Genomic DNA, 19041 nt, shown 5'->3' with positions numbered 1-19041 from the left:
TCCTGTTTTGTTTTGCATCTTCTTAGTTTTTGTTCTTTGATTTATTATGTACACAGTGTTCTGCCTGCATCAATGCCTGCACACCAGAAGAGAGCACCAGATCTCATTATAAATGGTTGTGAGCCTCCATGTGGGAATTAAAATCAGGACCTCTGGAAGAGCAGTCAGTGCTCTGAACCTCTGAGCTATCTCTCCAGCCTATTTTCTTAGTTTTTCATTTGGTCAGTCTTGCTGTTGTTTTGCCTGTATAATCTACATTAGAATCACCTTCAAGTTTTGTTGAGTATTTCTGTGAGCATATTCTATTGTTTCATATATTTATCTTACTTTGTTTACACTGTGTTAGAATATAAAAAACTGAGTTTTCAGTGTTGATTCTTTACATATTTAAAGATGGTATTTTCTCTATTCCTTTAGACATTCCATAAATTTTGTTGGCTATATTTTCACAGTTAATTATCTGTTTCCTAAATTTTACTGTTATCCCAAGGATTTCTTAGATATTTATCTTACAGGTATATTACTTTTGAAAGTTAACTTCTTTGTTGCCATTTACCTACTGTACTGGCTGGTTTTGTGTGTCAACTTGACACAGGCTAGAGTTATTACAGAGAAAGGAGTTTCAGTTGGGGAAGTGCCTCCATGAGATCCAGTTGTGGGGCCTTTTTTCAATTAGTGATCAAGTGGGGAGGGCCCCTTGTGGGTGGTACCATCTCTGGGCTGTTATTCTTGGGTTATATAAGAAAGCAGGCTGAGCAAGCCTGGGGAAGCAAGCCAGGGGAAGCAAGCCAGTAAGAAACATCCCTCCATGGCCTCTGCATCAGCTCCTGCTTCCTATCCTGCTTGAGTTCCAGTCCTGATTTCCTTTAATGATGAACAGCAACATGGAAGTGTAAGCTGAATAAACCCTTTCCTCCCCAGCTTGCTTCTTGGTCATGATGTTTGTGCGGGAATAGAAACCCTGACTAAGACAAATTGGTACCAGCATAGTGGGGTATTCCTGTGACAACCTGACCATATTTTGGGGAGGATTGTGGAAGGACTTTGGAACTTTGGGCTAGATCATCCATTCAGTGTTGAGAGCTCTGTGGAATGTTCTGTAGGAGCTTGGAAGATAATGTTGAGAACATTGCAGAAGATGGAGGCCTGGCTTGTGAAATTTCAGAGGGAAGATTAAAGACTCTTAGTAGGGCCATGTTTTGATTGTGAAGATTCTGTGGTTTTGGTTAGCTGGGGCTGAAGAATCAGCTGTGATTAACAAGATACCAGAACCACTAAAGCAAACCTTTGTGCTACTAGGACTATTGATGCTGGTTAGCTGGAGCTAGGAAATTAGCGGTGATTAAGAAGAGACCAGCATCACTGAGATGAATTCTTCTTGGAAGTGTTTTCTGAGAGTACAGTGGCTGTGTTCCAGAGATAGCCACAGTTGTATTTTGTGCTGTGGCTGGACTTGGTACTGTGTAAGAGTCACCCAAATGGTACTGGTTTTGAAGGCATGAAGGGGTCATGAAGAGCAGCTGAGGCTCTTGGCCCAGTGAGAGGCCACGAAAGGCCATTGGTGAAGGTGCAGCCTCAGTTGCAATTGATGGCCCAGGACTTTAAGGGGTCATGCATAGGAGCAGAGGCTTGTTACCATGAAGAGAGCCTATGAGAGGCTATTGGTGAAGCCTAATTACAGTGGAAGGTAGCAGTGTTTTGGAGATGCCAGTACCATGCAATGACCACCAAGAACAGCAGCAGCAGTGGAGTACAGGCAGCTGGAGCCTAGAAGACAAGCTGCATGCTACAAAGGGCAGAGCTGGAGAAGTGACCCAAGCCCTTGGAGGAGCCCAGAAGATCGTGAGTTGGATCCCAGACATTGAACCACTGGAGTTTGAGTTTTGCTTTTGGTTGTGACTGTGCCCTGATATGTTTCCCTCTTGGAGGAAGAAAGTATTTTAGTGGCGCCCACAGTTAAGAGACTTTGAATTTAAGCTGGGCGGTGGTGGCGCACGCCTGTAATCCCAGCACTCTGGGAGGCAGAGGTAGGTGGATTTCTGAGTTCGAGGCCAGCCTGGTCTACAGAGTGAGTTCCAGGACAGCCAGGGCTATACAGAGAAACCCTTGTCTCGTAAAAACTAAATCCAAAAAAACAAAAAACAAAAAAAAGAGAGAGAGACTTTGAATTTTTAAAAGACTTTGAATTTTAAAGATATTGGACATTTTAAAGTGATTGAACTTTTAATATGTAAAGACTGGGACTTTTAAAGTAATTTAGATCTTGGGGATAAATAAGAAAGTAGTGATGTGTTTGTGTGTCAAGTTGACAAGGTGTCAATTGTACTGGCTGGTTTTGTGTGTCAGCTTGACACAGGCTGGAGTTATCACAGAGAAGGGAGTTTCAGTTGGGGAAGTGCCTCCATGAGATCCAACTGTGAGGCATTTTCTCAATTAGTGATCAAGGGGGAGGGCCCCTTGTGGGTGGTACCATCTCTGGGCTGTTATTCTTGGGTTCTATAAGAGAGCAGGCTGAGCAAGCCAGGGGAAGCAAGCCAGTAAAAAACATCCCTCCATGGCCTCTGCATCAGCTCCTGCTTCCTAACCTGCTTGAGTTCCAGTCCTGACTTCCTTTAGTGATGAACAGCAACATGGAAGTGTAAGCTGAATAAACCCTTTCCTCCCCAACTTGCTTCTTGGTCATGATGTTTGTGCAGGAATAGAAACCCTGACTAAGACACCTACATTGCATTATTTTCAGAAAACATTATTAGTGTGATACTCACTGCATTGTATTGCTTGCTTGTCATTGCTTCTGTGACAGGGTCTCCTGGGGTGGCTTCACATTTGTTTTATAGCCAAGAATGACCTTGAGCTACTGACTCTCCTGCCTCCACCCATCAAGTGTAGGCGTTGCAGGCTTTCTCCACCATACATGTATGATGTTAACTTTTAGATGATACACTTTCTTTTGGGTTCAATACATGATTAGTTTTGTGAATGTCTTCATTTAAACTTGAAAAAAGTTTTTTTGATTATTGCTTTACAAATTGTTCCTTAATAAATATTTTTGATTGCTTAGTTTGTTAATTTTCTTTTTGAGACGCTTATATGTTAAAACTTTCATAGTTCTCTATTATATTCTCTGTAGAATTACACTACTAGTTGTTTAAAGCCACTTGATATATTTGTAGGAACAGAATTATGATATTTTGCGGGAGTCACAAGCGTTCGCAACCACATTTTTTCAGCTGAATTTTCTCCAGTGGTTTTCTTTATGTTGTTAGCTCTGAAGAAAAGTTTTTTTTTTTAAGCAAACTTGTATACAGGCACACCAACACACAGGACGAAATCTGCCAGGGTATGTACAGAAACAACCATGGTTAGTCAGTCTTACTGCCATACTTTTATTGCTTTACAGTCATTTAATTTCTAACCCTCTAAAAAGAAGAACTTCAACCTCAGTGGTAGAGGCTATAGTGAGCATGCACTTAGTATATCCTGGGTTCATATTCCAGTTGATCTCATCTTGCTTGCTACTGGAGATTACATAACTTCAGATGACATCATCCCAGCCTAAAACATACCATTGGCAGTAACTTCAATCCTGAATTAGAGATGACTTCATCCCTTTCCTTAGTCAGAAATGACCTTATTTGGATAGTCCTTTTGTTATTCACATAGAAAGAAAAGAAAGATGACTTCACCTCAGATATGAAATCTCCATGCCAGACACACCCATGGACTATGCTAGGGTTCACAGGGCAATGGGCATTAATTGGCATTTGTTGCTTTATTTCTTCATAGGGTATTAGAGATTTTGCTTTGTTTCTGAGCCTTAATCTGTAAGTTCTCAAGTCTCCAGTGCTGCATAAATGAATTTCTGGCCCTTAAAACCTATCCATAATTTTTTTTTCTATTGTAAGAGCCCAAATGGACTAAGGAAAAGTTAATGCTGCATTGTCATTCTAAAAATCAGTGTTTATCATGGCTTTTCCTAGGGTTCTCTTGATTCATATCCACCTTTTCATCCACTAAAATTCCACTCTTTTTTTTTTTTTTTAAGTTTTTCAAGACAGGGTTTCTCTGTGTAGCCCTGGCTGTCCTAAAACTTACTCTGTAGACCAGGCTGGCCTTGAACTCAGAAATCCGCCTGCCTCTGCCTCCCAAGTGCTGGAATTACAGGCGTGCGCCACCACCACCCAGCTAAAATTCCACTCTTAGTATCTCCTCTTGACCACTTTATATTACAACTTCCTATTTTGACTCTCTAACCATATTTTCTTTTAACTTAATTATATAGAATACATCATGTTTATGTATTTACCTCTGTAGGTAACTTCAATCTTAGAGATGCCTCCATCCCTTAGTCACATATTTATGTATTTTAATAATTTCATTATTCTCTTCAGCAATGTAACAGTGTAGCTGCTGGAGCCTGCAGTTTAACATATGAAATATACTGAAGGGCAGGAGAGAGAGCTCAGTTTTTGCTAGTGCTGAGTGCTCTTGTAAAGGACCTGAAATTGATACCTAGTACTCATGTCAGGTGGCGTAAACCTGCCTGTTCGCCAGTTCCATGGACTCTGATATCTCTGGCCCCTCAGGCACATACATTTGTGTGTAAATGTACACACATAATTTAAAAGTATTTTCTAATAAAGTAACAGATACTGGCAAATTTTTATTGTGGTTCATAAGCCTGCAGTGATGGTGCTATTGATGCCCAGAAACTTCAAGTCCATTTTATTTGTTGAGCCATGCAAATAGGGAACTTGTAGACAAGCCTAAGAGTATTTCTTATACTTTATTGTATTCCTTCTCTTTACTCATAATGTTTTCTATATTGTTGGAAGTAACTTACATTCTACTCTATAATAGTTTTCATTATCAACTCCGCAGATTCCTTTAAAAAGTAACAAACCCCTCCCCCCCAAATCTCCTGCCAGCTCATCCATCAGGGTCCCTGAGCTCAGTCTGATGGTTGGCTCCAAGCATCCACATCTGTATTGGTCAGTTGCTGCCTGAACCTTCCAAGGAGCAGTCACACCAGGTTCCTGTCAGCAAGTCCCTCTTGGCAAGGGCAACAGTGTCAGGGTTGGTGTCTGCAGACAGGATGGTTCCCCAGGTGGGGCAGTCCTCGGATGGCCCTTCCTTCAGTCTCTTTTCCATTTTTTTGTCCTTGTTCTTCCTTTGGACAGGAACGTTTCTGGGTTAAAAACTTTGAGATGGGCGAGTGGCCCTGTTCCACCACTGGGGGCTGTGCCTGTCTACTGGAGGTGGACTCCACAAGTTCTATCTTCCCCTCTTTGTTAAAATCATCCGGGGACTAGACCACAACCAAGGAGTATGCCTGGCTGGATCCATGGCTCCAGATACATAGGTAGCATAGAATGACTTTGTCTGACATCAGTGGGAGGGAGGCCCTTGATCCTGTGGGGGCTTGATGCCCCAGTATAGGAGGATGTTGGGGGGTGGGGCAGGAGAGAGGGTGGGTTGGTGGTAGAGCTCCCTCATAGAGGCAAGGGGGAGGGAGGTTGTGGGATGGAGACTTGTGGAGGGGTAATGGTAACATTTGATATGTAAATGAATGGAATGATTAATTTTAAAAAAGTAGCAAACCATTAGAGTACGCTTTTTCCATGTATTTTATTTTTATGGTATTTTGACACACAGGGCCTTGCTGACTAAGGAGAGATGGCTCTATGTTCTCTGTGTTAGATGACTTCTAGGTAGTATATGAGTTAATACCTGCATACATTCTTAAGTCCTTCTCACACCTCACAAGACAATATTTCTCTGCTCTCCAGATTTTAAAGCAAGGTAAGCAAGGTCAAGTCTGTATCCCAGGTTCTATAGAAGTTATTTAAACTAGCACAATTCAAATTTACTCACTGAGTTTACCCTCCTCCACCACCACTAACCACCACCATCATTTTGTCTATTCCTGCAGGACCCATAGCACGATGTTTGCTGTTTCACATCATTGCTGCTTCTGACTTGGGTATTCCCTGTGAGACCCATACTGTATACTATGTATGCCTCTGATTGTTAGAGGTACTTTCTCCATGTTAGTCATTTCTTTTTAAATATATTCCTTAAGATTTGTTTTCATTTTTATGGATGTACGTGTGTCTTTGTGAGTGTATGTCATGTGTATTGTGGCCACAGAGGCCAGAAGAGGATGTCTGGTCCTCTGGAGCTGGAGTGAGAGGCAGTTATGAGCCACCCTGTGTGTATGTGGGTAACTGAACTCTGGGCCTTACGAGCAGTAGCATGTTAACTGCAGAAGCATCTCTCTAGTGGATAATAGTCATCTCTGTGTCTGCATATGTGACCATACATGGCTAAAGTAATTTCTGCATATATTATAATACAAGTGCTTTATAATAGATTGGTTACTTATATACATTTATGAAGGATGGCTGTTTTTATTTCTGTCTTTTGAGACAAAACCTTGCTTTTTAGCATTGTTGGTCATGAACTCATTGTGTAAATCAAGCTTGTCTTGAACAATTTTACTGCCTCTGCCTCTTGAGTGCTAAGGTGACAGCTGAATGCTGTCAGGCCTGGCAGAGGGAGGGTATTTGGCTTTTTCTTTACACTGTTCATACCTCTCTTCTTTGCTTACTTTCTATGTGTTCTTTCATGCTGAAAAAAAAGTGGGAAACATTTTTTTGTTCTTAGTTTTATGGGGGGGGGGGTTTAAAAAATATTTTTTACCAAAACTATATTTGTTTTCTACTCCTATTTTAATATTGCTGTGAGATTTTTCCTCTAGAATGAATGGGATTTTTTTTCTCTAATGGTTTCCCTCTATGTATTAAGCAGAATTTATGTGTTATCTCTTTTTTCAAGTAAATATAGGTAAAGTTGGGATTTGGATTTTTTTCGATACATATAAGAAAGGAATATAAATGGTATCACCAAATAAGAGGGAAGGAAATGCTATAATTAGAAATCTTATGCCACTAATTAAAACCTCTAGTATCGCCGGGCGGTGGTGGCGCAAGCCTGTAATCCCAGCACTCTGGGAGGCAGAGGCAGGCAGATTTCTGAGTTCGAGGCCAGCCTGGTCTACAGAGTGAGTTCCAGGACAGCCAGGACTACACAGAGAAACCCTGTCTCGACAAAACCAAATCCAAAAAACCAAAACCAAAACCAAAACCAAAAACAAAAAACCTCTAGTATCAGGAACAGCTTACATATTGTTTAATTTTTGGCAAAAGGAATCCTGTAACGTTCTCCAGGGTATCCAAGACTGTTTCCTCTCCACAACTCTAACTAGCATTCATAATGTTGGATATTAGGCATGCTACCAGAGAAGGGTATCAATATCAGCCAGCTACGAACCTTGTAACCAATAAAATGTGCTGATATAATAATGGTACAATGTTTTACCACTACCCTCCTTCTTGGTGGTGTTTTTCAAGTTGGGGTTTCTCTGTGTCGCTGGCTTTCTCGGAACTCACCCCATAGACCAGCTTGGCCTCCAACTTAGTGATATAACTGCTGGGGTTAGAGGCATTCACAACCATTGCCTAGGTAACCAACACCATTTGATTTGATTTGAAATCCATTCAATGAGGCCCACGAGACAGATCCATGACTGCAGAGAATCTAAGACTAGGCCAATGGGAAGTCATAGGCCTATGGGAAAACATAATACTATTATTCTGCTAAAGGAACATAGCAATAAAATGACCCCTAGTGACACACTACTATACATGTAGATCAGTGCATTTCTCAGCTTTTCCTCCAAGAAACTTCTGGCATTCGATGGGAATAGAGACCCACAACTAGACAATGTGCAGAGAGACTTTGGAACAGTCAATCCTAAATGGGATTCATCCATCAAACCCCTTCCCTCATGTTTTAGGGATTTATATGGAAGAGGAAGCTGAAGGATTGTAAGCCAGAAGCAATGGAGGACTCCAGGGAAACAGTGTCTCCAAGACAGCAGGACTGTTGCAGAGATATCTCACTTAGAGTGGCAGCATGCACAGTGCCAGCACTGTTCAGGCAAGACGAAATCCTAGAACTGAGATGGGAAGGTGGATTCAGTGCCCCATCCCTTGCCAAGAAGCTGGCTGGAGTTGATGCCTGCTAGCAAAGAGATTCGGTTTTCTCCAGTGCAATGTCACTGGGTTGTCAACCACATTCATGGAGGGAAACTTGGCAGAGCAAATGCCGTGGATTTATTTGTGGGCTTTTTGTTTTGTTTTGGCAGTTTTTGCTTATTTTGATTCTTAATAGATATGTTTCTTTTGTATACAGTGTTCTGCCTGCATTTATGCCTACAGGCCAGACAATAACACCAGAACTCATTATAGGTGGTCATGAGCCACCGTGGTTGCTGCAAATTGAACTCAGGAACTCTGGAAGAGCAACCAGTTTTCTTAACCTCTGAGTCATCTCTTGAGCCTTTGTTTTGAATTTTTCTGTGTTTTTTTCCCTTTTTGTTTTTTGGCCTTTTTATAGGTGTGGAGGTAGAGGGGCTCTGAAAGGAGTTAAGGAGGGGGAAGGAACATAATCAAAGTATATTTTATGAAAAAATTAAAAAATTAAAATTAAAATTAAATCATTCTAAAAAGTTTGGATTTTTAAAAAAGTTAACTTATATTTTCACTGGCAAGCATCACCTTATGGTATAGTGTCTTTGTCATATATTGCTTGAATAATGAGCACACTTTTTGTCATTTTATGTAATTTTTGGTTTTTTTTTTGCTTTTATTTATTTGTTCATTTACTTATTATTAAACTTAATATTTTATTCCCCCCAGCCCCCATCCACTCTCTTGACTGTTCCATATCCTGTACCTCCTCCCCACCCCCGTCTTCACTTGGATATCTTCCCCCCCCCCCCCATCCCACCTGACCTCTAAACTCCCTGGGGCTTCCAATCTCTTGAGAGTTAGGAGCATCATCTCTGAATGAACACAGACCTGGCAGTTCTCTATTGTATGTATGTTGGGGGCCTCCTATCAGCTGATGTATGCTGCTTGTTTGGTGGTCCAGTGTTTGAGAGATCTCGGGGGTCCCTATCAAATGAGACTGCTGGTCCTCCTATAGGATTGCCCATCTCCTCAGCTTCTTTCAGCCTTCTCTAATTGAACAACAGGGGTCAGCTGCTTCTGTCCACTGGTTGGGTGCAAATATCTGCATCTGACTCAGCTGCTTGTTGGGTCTGGTGGAGTGAGGTCGTGCTCAGTTCCTTTTTGTGAAAGCTCCATAGTCTCAGTAATTGTTGTCAAATCAAATTCAAAAGAATAACTGCGTCCCACAAAGAATCAAGAACTACGTCGCTGCGCCCGCACAACTTTCTGCCCGCCTGCAACTACCACTCTGGCTGTCTCCACTCCTGCGTCCTTGCTGCCTCTTCTCTGCTGCTAGGTGGCCAGGAAGGAAGATGCAATTCAGTCAGGATGGCTAAAAGTGACCCCATGAAAGCAAAGGGCAAGATGGCTGCTTACGCCCTCTTCATGCAGACATGCAGGGAAGAACAGAAGAAAAATCCAGAGCTTCCAATCAATTCTGCGGAGTTTTCCAAGAAGTGCTCTGAGAGGTGGAAGACAATGTCTAGCAAAGAGAAATCAAAGTTTGATGAAATGGCAAAGGCAGATAAAGTATGCTATGATCAGGAGATGAAAGATTATGGACCAGCTAAAGGAGGCAAGATTCTGCTCCAAATTCTGCTCCAAGATTAAATCCACAAACCCTGGCATCTCCACTGGAGATGTGGCAAAAAAGCTGTGTGAGATGTGGAATGACTTAAGTGTCAGTGAAAAGCAGCCTTAACGTTACCAAGGCAGCAAAGCTGAGGGAGAAGTATGAGAAGGGTGTTGCTGACTATATAAATCTAAGGGGAAATTTGATGGCGCCAAGGGTCCTGCTAAAGTTGCTTGGAAAAAGGTGGAAGAGGAGGAAGAGGAAGAGAAAGATGAATAAAACTCTCCTTGTGAATACCTTAGAGTGGGAGAGCACTGTGGTTGACACATCTCTTATTTGAGTCGTGTCTATTGCCCTTATTAGGTTTAATTACAAAATTCGATCACGATCATATTGTAGTTTCTCAAAGTGTCAGTGGTTTACACAAAGTGGTCGTGGGTGCCTGGGGCGCCCTGAAACTGTATCAAAGTTGTATGTAGCTCCAAACATTTTTAAAATAAAAAGGCACTCTCCAGTCCTCCTCACTCAGTGCACTTTGCTGGTGTGACAAAGCATTTGAAAATGTTTCCAGAGTTTAGTTCTCAACTTGTAAGGTAGTGTTAGCTATATGGTTATTGGCTAGACATCCTGAGTTGTCAGCTGTACATATCTATAGTTTGTAAAGAGAACAAAACAACCCAGACAGATTCTTGTTGCTCCCTGTTTGTCGTGGAGGCTGTGAGGGGAAGATGTCTTTTGGAGGGGGGCATAGCTAGGGGCGTGCACTGTGAGGCTGGACCTGTTGATACTGCATCCATTTAGCTTCAGATTGCCTTGTTTTTGTATAGAGTGGCATAGCATTCTGCTGACATTCTTAGTTGTGGAAAGGGGGAGGGGTCAGCTGGCATGAGAAGTGTTTCTAGTTTTTTCTTTCGTTTTAAGTGCAGTAGATTTTAAACTTTTTAAAGAAACCATAGAACTTATTGTTGTCAGCAAAGGGAAAAACTACTGCATCAATGGAATATCAAGAACCCTCTGTACCTAAATGTAATTTGCAACATTCTGTTATTATTTGTATGCTTAGAATGCTAAAATATTTTTGAAGTTAAATAAACAGTATTACATTAAAAAGAAGAATTACAATTGTCCCCAACGCTTCAAGATTCCCTATTCCTTGGCCTATAGCCAAAATAATAATAATTGCAAACTTATCATTACTTAAACTTTAACTCTTGTACTTCAGAGCTCAGAGTTCCAAGGCCAGCTACTTGCATTTTTCTATTGAAGCTGTAATGATAAATGACATCGGCAAAGATGCCAGGCAGTGGCCAGAAAGAATAAAGTTAACCTTTTAACTCCATAGTTCCCCTAGCTTTCTACTTCTGCACATTGCACACAATGACTTACCTGAGAGTTCCAGTGTTTTGACTTAGTTTTACTAATATAAAATTTAACATATTCTATACTTGGTTATTCAGGAACCACTCTCAAATGTGCAAAACTTATTTCATAACTTAAAATAATTTTTTCTTTCTTTGGGGTCCCCATGTTGGCTCTAATTTCATCAAACTTTCTTTGCAAGTCAAGCATTAATCTGGAACTACCATTGTGCAGTTATTACATTGTTTCTAAGAACACACAGCACGCACCATTTAGACTGTGCTGTGCTGTGCCCCATGCCTCAATTTTTATTTAAGAATCATTACCTCAGGTAACATCTAGTTTCACAGAATTCGCCAGAACAGAAGGAGAATGAAGTAAGAAAGATACAATAGAATAATTATGCACACCAAGGCCAACTGAAAAACAATCATGCACAAATGAAATCTATACAGCTGTTGTCCAGGGCTAAGATTAGGAGAAATAAATGGGGACAACTGTTGTTACAAAGAGCTGCTGTGGGCTACAGAGATGTCTCCACCCAGGCCTACTGCAGGCAGTCCTTTATTTCAGATGGTGGGACCCCTGGAGGGGTGTGTCTCCTGCTTCTCAGGGTTCCAGACACCATCCTTTTCTACAAGGAGCTGCGTCAGGCTTCTGAGATGTCTCCATCCTGGCTTACTGCAGGCAGTTCTGCCATTGTTTGCTGTCCCCAGTAGGTATGGAACTAAACCGAGATTTCACAACTGAGGAATCTAGAATGGCTGAGAAGCACCTAAAGAAATGTTCAAAGTCCTTAGTGATCAGAGAAATGCAAATCAAAACGACCCCGAGACTCTACCTTACACCAATCAGAATGGCTAAGATCAAAACCACAGGTGACAACACATGTTGGAGAGGATGTGGAGAAAGAGGAACACTCCTCCATTGCTGGTGGGATTGCGAACTGGTACAACCACTCTGGAAATCAATCTGGAGGTTCCTCAGAAAATTAGAAATAGATCTACCTGAAGACCCAGCAATACCACTATTTGGAGTATACCCAAAAGATGCCCTACCATGCCACAGGGGCACATGTTTCGCTAGGTTCATAGTGGCCTTATTATAGCCAGAAGCTGAAAACAACTCGGATGTCCCATGACAGAAGAGTGGACTCAGAAAATGTGGTTCATTTACACAATGTAATACTACTCAGCTATTAAGAACGAGGACATCCTGTGTTTTGCAGCAAATGGATGAAACTAATGAACATACTTTTAAGAGTTTATGTGAACATATGAGTATATTGGCATACAGTTCAATTTCTCTATAATATCTTTGCCATGTTTTGTGTCACAGTAATACTGATGCTGAAATTAAATAAGGTATTCTTTCTGGAAAAAGTGCTTTCTGCTTTTGTCACAAGGCCAGCATTGTTTCTTCCATTTTGATCACAAGGAAAGCCATTTGAACCAGGGGACACTTCTAATGATACAACCAACTTATCTGACTACCATGACTTTTTGGATAATCTATTTCGGACTATTCCATTTGTATTCTACTTGGTGGTTAATGAATTTTGTGCTCTGTCTTAGGTTGAGAAACTATGTTCTTAGAGATCTGGCTCTCTGTAGTTTGTGTTCTTCTTAGGTAATCTCCTCTTGGATCTGGTTGATTTGACTGGTTCTCCAATACAGATTGTGAACTATCTCCTTGTGAATAAATAATTCACATTAGATCAACGTTCAGTGAGAGCATGTCTTTGGATTGGCTATGTCATCAGCATCAAGTGTTTCTTTGATTCCCAGTATGAAGCTTACCACAGAATGAGTCATTGGGAACAGGGCTGGGCAGCCCCAGCTTTTGTCTTCCTGAAGCCTATGAGTTAGCTCTTGTCTGAAGCGTCCCAGGCCACTGCTGAGCAGTTCCTGATGGCGTATCCATGGGCAGGAGGGGAAGCTGGGATGCAGCTCGGTGTCTCCGGCTCCTCACCAGTTCTCATTTGTCTGACATGAACGCTCTGCCATAGTTCTCTTGAAGTCCAACAGCTGCTCTTTCCAGAAAGTCTGTGGCTACAGACCAGACTCAGGATTGGCACAGCCTGGTCAGTTGTTTGTATTATGTGATCATGTTGTTTGTATTATGGGCGGAAAGCAGCTTTTCATATGACTGAAGTTCAATCAGTTTACCTTCTCTACTCAGTAGAGATTCTGAGACTGCACATGGTTAGGATTCCCTGTCTGGTGGGCTTTCCTTTGTCTTCTTCAGCATGTTGGTATAGAATGGCCCCACCCTCTTTAATGTTTAAAAACAGTGTGACTTTGGGCTCTCTTTGTGCTCCTGGAATCTTTCATTGTTGACTGTCTCTAGATCATTGCCTGCATTTATGTTGTCAGCCAGGTTTTCTCCTTGGGGACATTTCCAGGCCTTTGTCCTTCAGCCAGTGCTCTCCAGAGACATTTACAAACTCTTACCCAGGCTCTAGAGACCTGTGTCTGAGTCTGTGCTTAGTTTCCTATTATATCTCTCTGTAATACCTGTTGCTGTTTTTCATGCTCATTCTTTTTATTAACACTTATTAATTATATATAATAATGGGTTTTATTGTGACATTTTCTTTTAAAATTTTTATCCTTATTGTGTGTTTGTATATGTACATGGTACCTGTGTTAGTATGTGTGCTTCCATGTAAATGTGCAGGTCAGTGGAAAGCTGTGGAGTCATCTCTCTCCTTTCATCTTTCACTTGGGTTCTGGGAATCAATCTCAAGTTCCCCAGTTGTATGACAAGTGCTACACTCCTTGAGGCACCTCGTCAGCCCTGACATTTGCATACTTGCATTTTGATCATGCTCACCTCTCACCTTTTCTTTTCTGCACTTTGAATCAACGAATCAAAATGATCATCTTTTGTTGTGGGACACATTTTAGCATTTTAGTTGCCATCTGATAACACGCAATGAGAAATCGAAGTGCCTTTTGTCATGTTCCTGACCAAACTGCATAACCAGATGTCTTAGAATTTTATTGCTATGAAGAGACATCATGACTATGTCAACTCTTATAAAGGAAACATTTAACTGGGACTGGCTTACAGTTTCAGAGGTTTAGTCCATTATCATCATGATGGGAATCATAGCAGCATGCAGGCAGACTTGGTGCTGAGAAGCTGATCGTTGTATATCTTGATCTGCAGGCAGCAGAAGGAAACATTACACTGGGCATAGCTTGAGTATAGGAGGCCTTTAAGCCTGCCTGTACAGTGAGTGACACACTTCCTCCACCAAGGCCACACCCACTTCAAAAAGGCCACACCTCCTAGGAGTGTCACTCCCTACGGGGCAAGCATTCAAACCCAAGAGTCTATGGATTGGTCCTGTTCACACCACCACACCGGAATCTGAGTATAAGGAAATTGGGTAATCTCAAATCCTGAGACATTATGTAAACTTCCAGCCTCTGCTCTGTCAAAGTGACCAGGTCACAGAAAGACAGGAAATTACCATAGACTTCAGTCAAGTAAGGAGAAATGAGAATTAGTTGGAAAATGTGAGTCAACATTGTGCGCATTAAGATTTATCACTGAAATGATAAAAGGAATGAGAATTAGATGGCCCTAATGCATTAAATTTAATGCTTGGATTCTTAGGGGTTATGTTATGATAACATACGAAAATTGCCTTTTTAAAGCAGGAATTGTATGCTACGATATTTCTGTTTGAGAAATGCAGACCTCTAGCCGATTCTCAAATGTATAAAACATTGTATGAAATTCAACTCTTCTATGGTTGTAAATACTGTAGGAACTCACAAATATAAAAGATATTTGTATTAATAATTATATTATAAATCCTGGCATGGGATTACTACCTGCTTCAATGATTTAAATTTCTGAATGAAAGACACACACACACAGTCTTTATATTTTAATAAGCCTTAGGCTACACAATAGCTGGGCAAATGCCTAACCTTCATCATATTAAAATCTACCTACCACTGATAATTCAGAGTTACCATTTACTAATTTCTGTGTTCTATCTTGGCTGCTCTTGACCCCGTTGAGCAGCCCTCTGGCCGTGTTTCTTGTTCCCTTTATATGGCTGCTCTGCTCTGTCCTGCGTAGTTCTCAGGCACGATTCTTCCCTTCTTTCTCCTCCCCCTCCTCTACGAGGTCCCAAGCCCAGGACTCCTAAATCCAGTCTGACTCTCCTCCCCAGCTCTTGGCTGCTGGCATCTTTATTACCAATCAGAATTAACTGGAGGCAGGTTTCCAGTTAACCTGGTCTCCCTAGAGTTCAAGACCACCCAGGATACATAGTGAGACTTGTTTTAACAAAAGAGAACAAAACACCAAAAAACAAACAAACACATATAAAATAGTAATTAAATAAAGAACAAGGCTGAATATATAATGTTTTCAGATGAAAATGAGATAACCAGTACCATGATGATAAAAGTAAGAGAAACTTCAAGCATTTAGAAGAGATGAACAAGACTGACTTTACCCCGCCTTCTGGCTTCCTGTCTAGAGGTGGGCTCTGTTGTTCTTCAAACCAATATTTGTGATATGCTACTTGGAGTCCTAGTTTTTAAAACTATGAACCAAACAAAACTCTTTTTTTCTTAAGTAACTGTTCTCAGCCATTCTGTTATAGCAACGAATATTGGACAGATGCACTGATCTAAAGCATCATAGCAGATCATGTTGGCAAGTGAGAAAGACAGTGATCACAGGAAGCATGGGGAACTTATGTGGCCTAGGAAAAAATGATTTTTCTTGATTCTGTGTGTTGGTCTCACAGACATGTTCACTTTGTAAGAACGTACTGATGGATGTTTGTAACTCTTTTATGTATTTTAAGTCTCAGTACACATTCTTTCTAGAGGATGATTTTAGATCAAGCGTGGTGGCACATAAATGTAGCTTCATCCCAAATAGGTTAGAGGCTGTGGTAGGAAGATTGTTTGAGTACTTAAAGTTCTAGACCAGCCTGGGCAATAGTGCCTCAATACAAGAAAATTTATTCACTTAATTTATGACTCTACCCAAGTTGAGGTTCGTATTCCTAGTCAGTATGGGTTGGGATACATTGTGTGGAATCTATAGCCTATCACTGTTTTCACGTTTTGTAAGTATTCATCCTTCCTCACTAGCCTAGAAGCAATCTAGAATTGTATCTGATTGGTTGTAATAAAGGGCTGACAGCCAATAGCTGGGCAGGTAGTGGGAGGTAGAACTTAGAGAGAGACAGAGAGAGGCTGTCCAGAGGACATGGAAGTGAGTGGGCTGAGCAGAGCTGAGAGGGAGAGCTAGTCACATGGCCAGATGTAGTGCCTGGATTAGTCCGTGAGCTAGGGACTCTCCCAGCTAAAAAGCCTAAGCTTAAAAATATTAAAAAGGGGGCTGGAGATATGGCTCAGCAAGTTAAGAATACCGAATTCCCTTCCGAAGGTCCTGAGTTCAAATCCCAGCAACCACATGGTGTCTCACAACCATCCATAATGAGATCTGATGCCCCTCTTCTGGGTTGTCTGAAGACAGCTACAGTGTACTTACATATAATAAATCATAAATAAATAAATCTTTAAAAAATTAAAAAGCCTGTGTCATTAGTTAGACTACTGGAAAGTCTGAGAAAATCCTGCTTTATCTCCAGAGGCCGTCATTGAAACAACTTTGGCAGTAGAGTCACTGCCCCGGGAATTGGAACTTGGGTTCTAAAACAAGGTCTGATATTGATTGATTGATTCACCACATCATTCCTAAAACGTAAAGCAGGCTTGTAATATACTCTGAAATCCATTATGCTTGTACTTCGCCATAACACTCTGAATTCTAAAAGGAAATAGGATTTAGCAGAAGCCTCAGCAGGAGAGTGGCACAGAGTAGGGTTATCAATCTCTCAAGAAATTAATAGTATTGAAAAGAATCATAGAATTAATATAGTCCAAAATAGCACATGAGTTAAAACAATAAAGTATCTCATTTTCTAAAGCACTTACTAAGATTTGAGATTGGGGCTGGAAAGATGGCTGAGTAAGGAAGGAAGAGTGCCGGTCAGCAAGCTTGATCACATTTCAGGGATCCACGTGGTGCAAGGAGAGAATGGACTCACACATGTGGTCTCCCAAGCAGAGACACATACACTAAACAAACAAACAAACAAACAAGTCAGTTGTAAAAAATAAAAAGATGACATCACTCAAATTCCAAGATTATAAAACCAAACTCTTCTGACCTCATTTTAAACTAACTGGGTGTGTTAATTATTTACCTAGCTAATGTGTACTTTAATAGTCATTGATTAGGCTGAGTCAAGGGTGAATCTTGTTACTCAATGAGTAAATGTTGGCGAACCCATTTGGAGTGAAAATTTCACAAAAGGCAGGATGCAAAACAGAAGGCACACAGTTGTAGCCTCAGTTCTATCACCTATATAGTTTGTGTGGTTTTGGCCAAAACACTGAATTTACAAAGTTCAGCTTTTTCCAACCTCAAAATGGGTAAGGGGAGCTTGAGAAAATCCCAAGGGTGTAAAAGTTGCCTATAGGTTGTTAGGTACCCCAGTGCCTAATATATATTATAATAAAATATTGTGTGGGTGTGTTTGGGGAGTTAATGAAACTTAATTTTCCTATAATGTAGCTCAAAAATTATGATGCTAATTCAATATTATTCCTAACAGCCAAGATATAGAAACAGGGGATTGGACAGATGTCTCTGTGGTTAGAGTTCATACTGCTTTTGCAGGGGCCTGGAGTTTGGTTCCCACTATATGTGTCAGGAGGCTTAGCATACCCTTGGAATTCCAGTGCCAAGAGATCTGACACCATTTAGGCTCCTATAGGCACCTATATTCATGTTAATGTACCAATACACACACACACACACATACTGAAAAATTTTTAAAAGATAAATTCATGTTCATTAACAGATGAATTGATAAAGATATTGTGGTATGTCTGTATACAATGTCTGTATACAGCCTTATTTGGCACAATATGGATGAATCTGAAAGACATGTTGAGTGAAAGGAGCGAAACACAGAAACAAAAGTACCTCATGTGCTGAAGCTAACAGACTAGTCTAGCAAACAAAAGGAATTAGCAGCGATTGCCTTCAGGGAAGGGGAGGAAGAATTAGGTCATATGCTTCAATTTACAGTTAAAGAAGATGTACAATGATTTCATATAAGGGTAGTAGTTAATAGTTAATTGTATTTACTGTATATGAAAGCTTACTACAAAGTGTGTGTTTGTATATGTGTGTGTGTATATGTGTGTGTGCGCGCGCGCGTGTGTGTGTGTGTGTGTGTGTGTGTGTGTTATATGTGAGTACAATGAACCCAAGCCTTGTGCATACTAGACAAACTATCACTGAGTTATATCCCTATTCCACAGAGTTTAGAACCTAGGTATGGCATAATAATAATAATAATAGCCAGGCAGTGGTGACGCACGCCTTTAATCCCAACACTTGGGAGGCAGAGGCAGGTGGATTTCTGAGTTCGAGGCCAGCCTGGTCTACAGAGTGAGTTCTAGGACAGCCTGGGCTACACAGAGAAACCCTGTCTCAAAAAACCAAAAAAAAAAAAAAAATAATGATAATAAAAAATCTTGTTGTAAATTGGAGAAAGGACAAATTTAGGTCCCTGCATCCAGAATCCCAAGCAGCCTGGCCTTACTTGAAAGACAAAGCAACTGGCATATAGTGGTGGATTATGTCGCTTTGTGCGATGGTAGTAATCATTTAATTATGTATATAAAGTATCATGCTGCACACTTTAAATGTAGGCAGTAAAAGTAAAAATTTAAGCAGTAAAAAAAAAGGCTGCAGAGATGAATTAACAGTTAAGAGCACTGGCTGCTCTTCCAGAGGATCAGGGTTCAATTTCCAGCTCACACTGGTTTGTAACTATAGTTCCAGAACTTCTGACCCTCTCACACAGACATACGTGGAGGCAAAACATCGATGAACATAAACTAATAAAAAAAAAAAAAACAGTGTGGTGTATATCCTGAGTGACATCTGTGAGTGGCACTACAGCTCTTCTGT

The 19041-nt window shown here is 40.8% G+C and overlaps 1 pseudogene; it reads left to right on the top strand.

Annotated features, from left to right (window-relative positions):
* The first annotated feature begins 9389 nt into the window (after window positions 1-9389).
* Window positions 9390-10505, top strand: LOC127677249 (high mobility group protein B3-like; annotated as a pseudogene).
* Window positions 10506-19041: the final 8536 nt, after the last annotated feature.

Source organism: Apodemus sylvaticus, chromosome 1 (genome assembly GCF_947179515.1).
Source record: "Apodemus sylvaticus chromosome 1, mApoSyl1.1, whole genome shotgun sequence".
Lineage (NCBI taxonomy): Eukaryota > Metazoa > Chordata > Mammalia > Rodentia > Muridae > Apodemus > Apodemus sylvaticus.
Note: the sequence above shows the minus strand (reverse complement) of the source record. Positions and strands in the feature narration are given on the sequence as shown.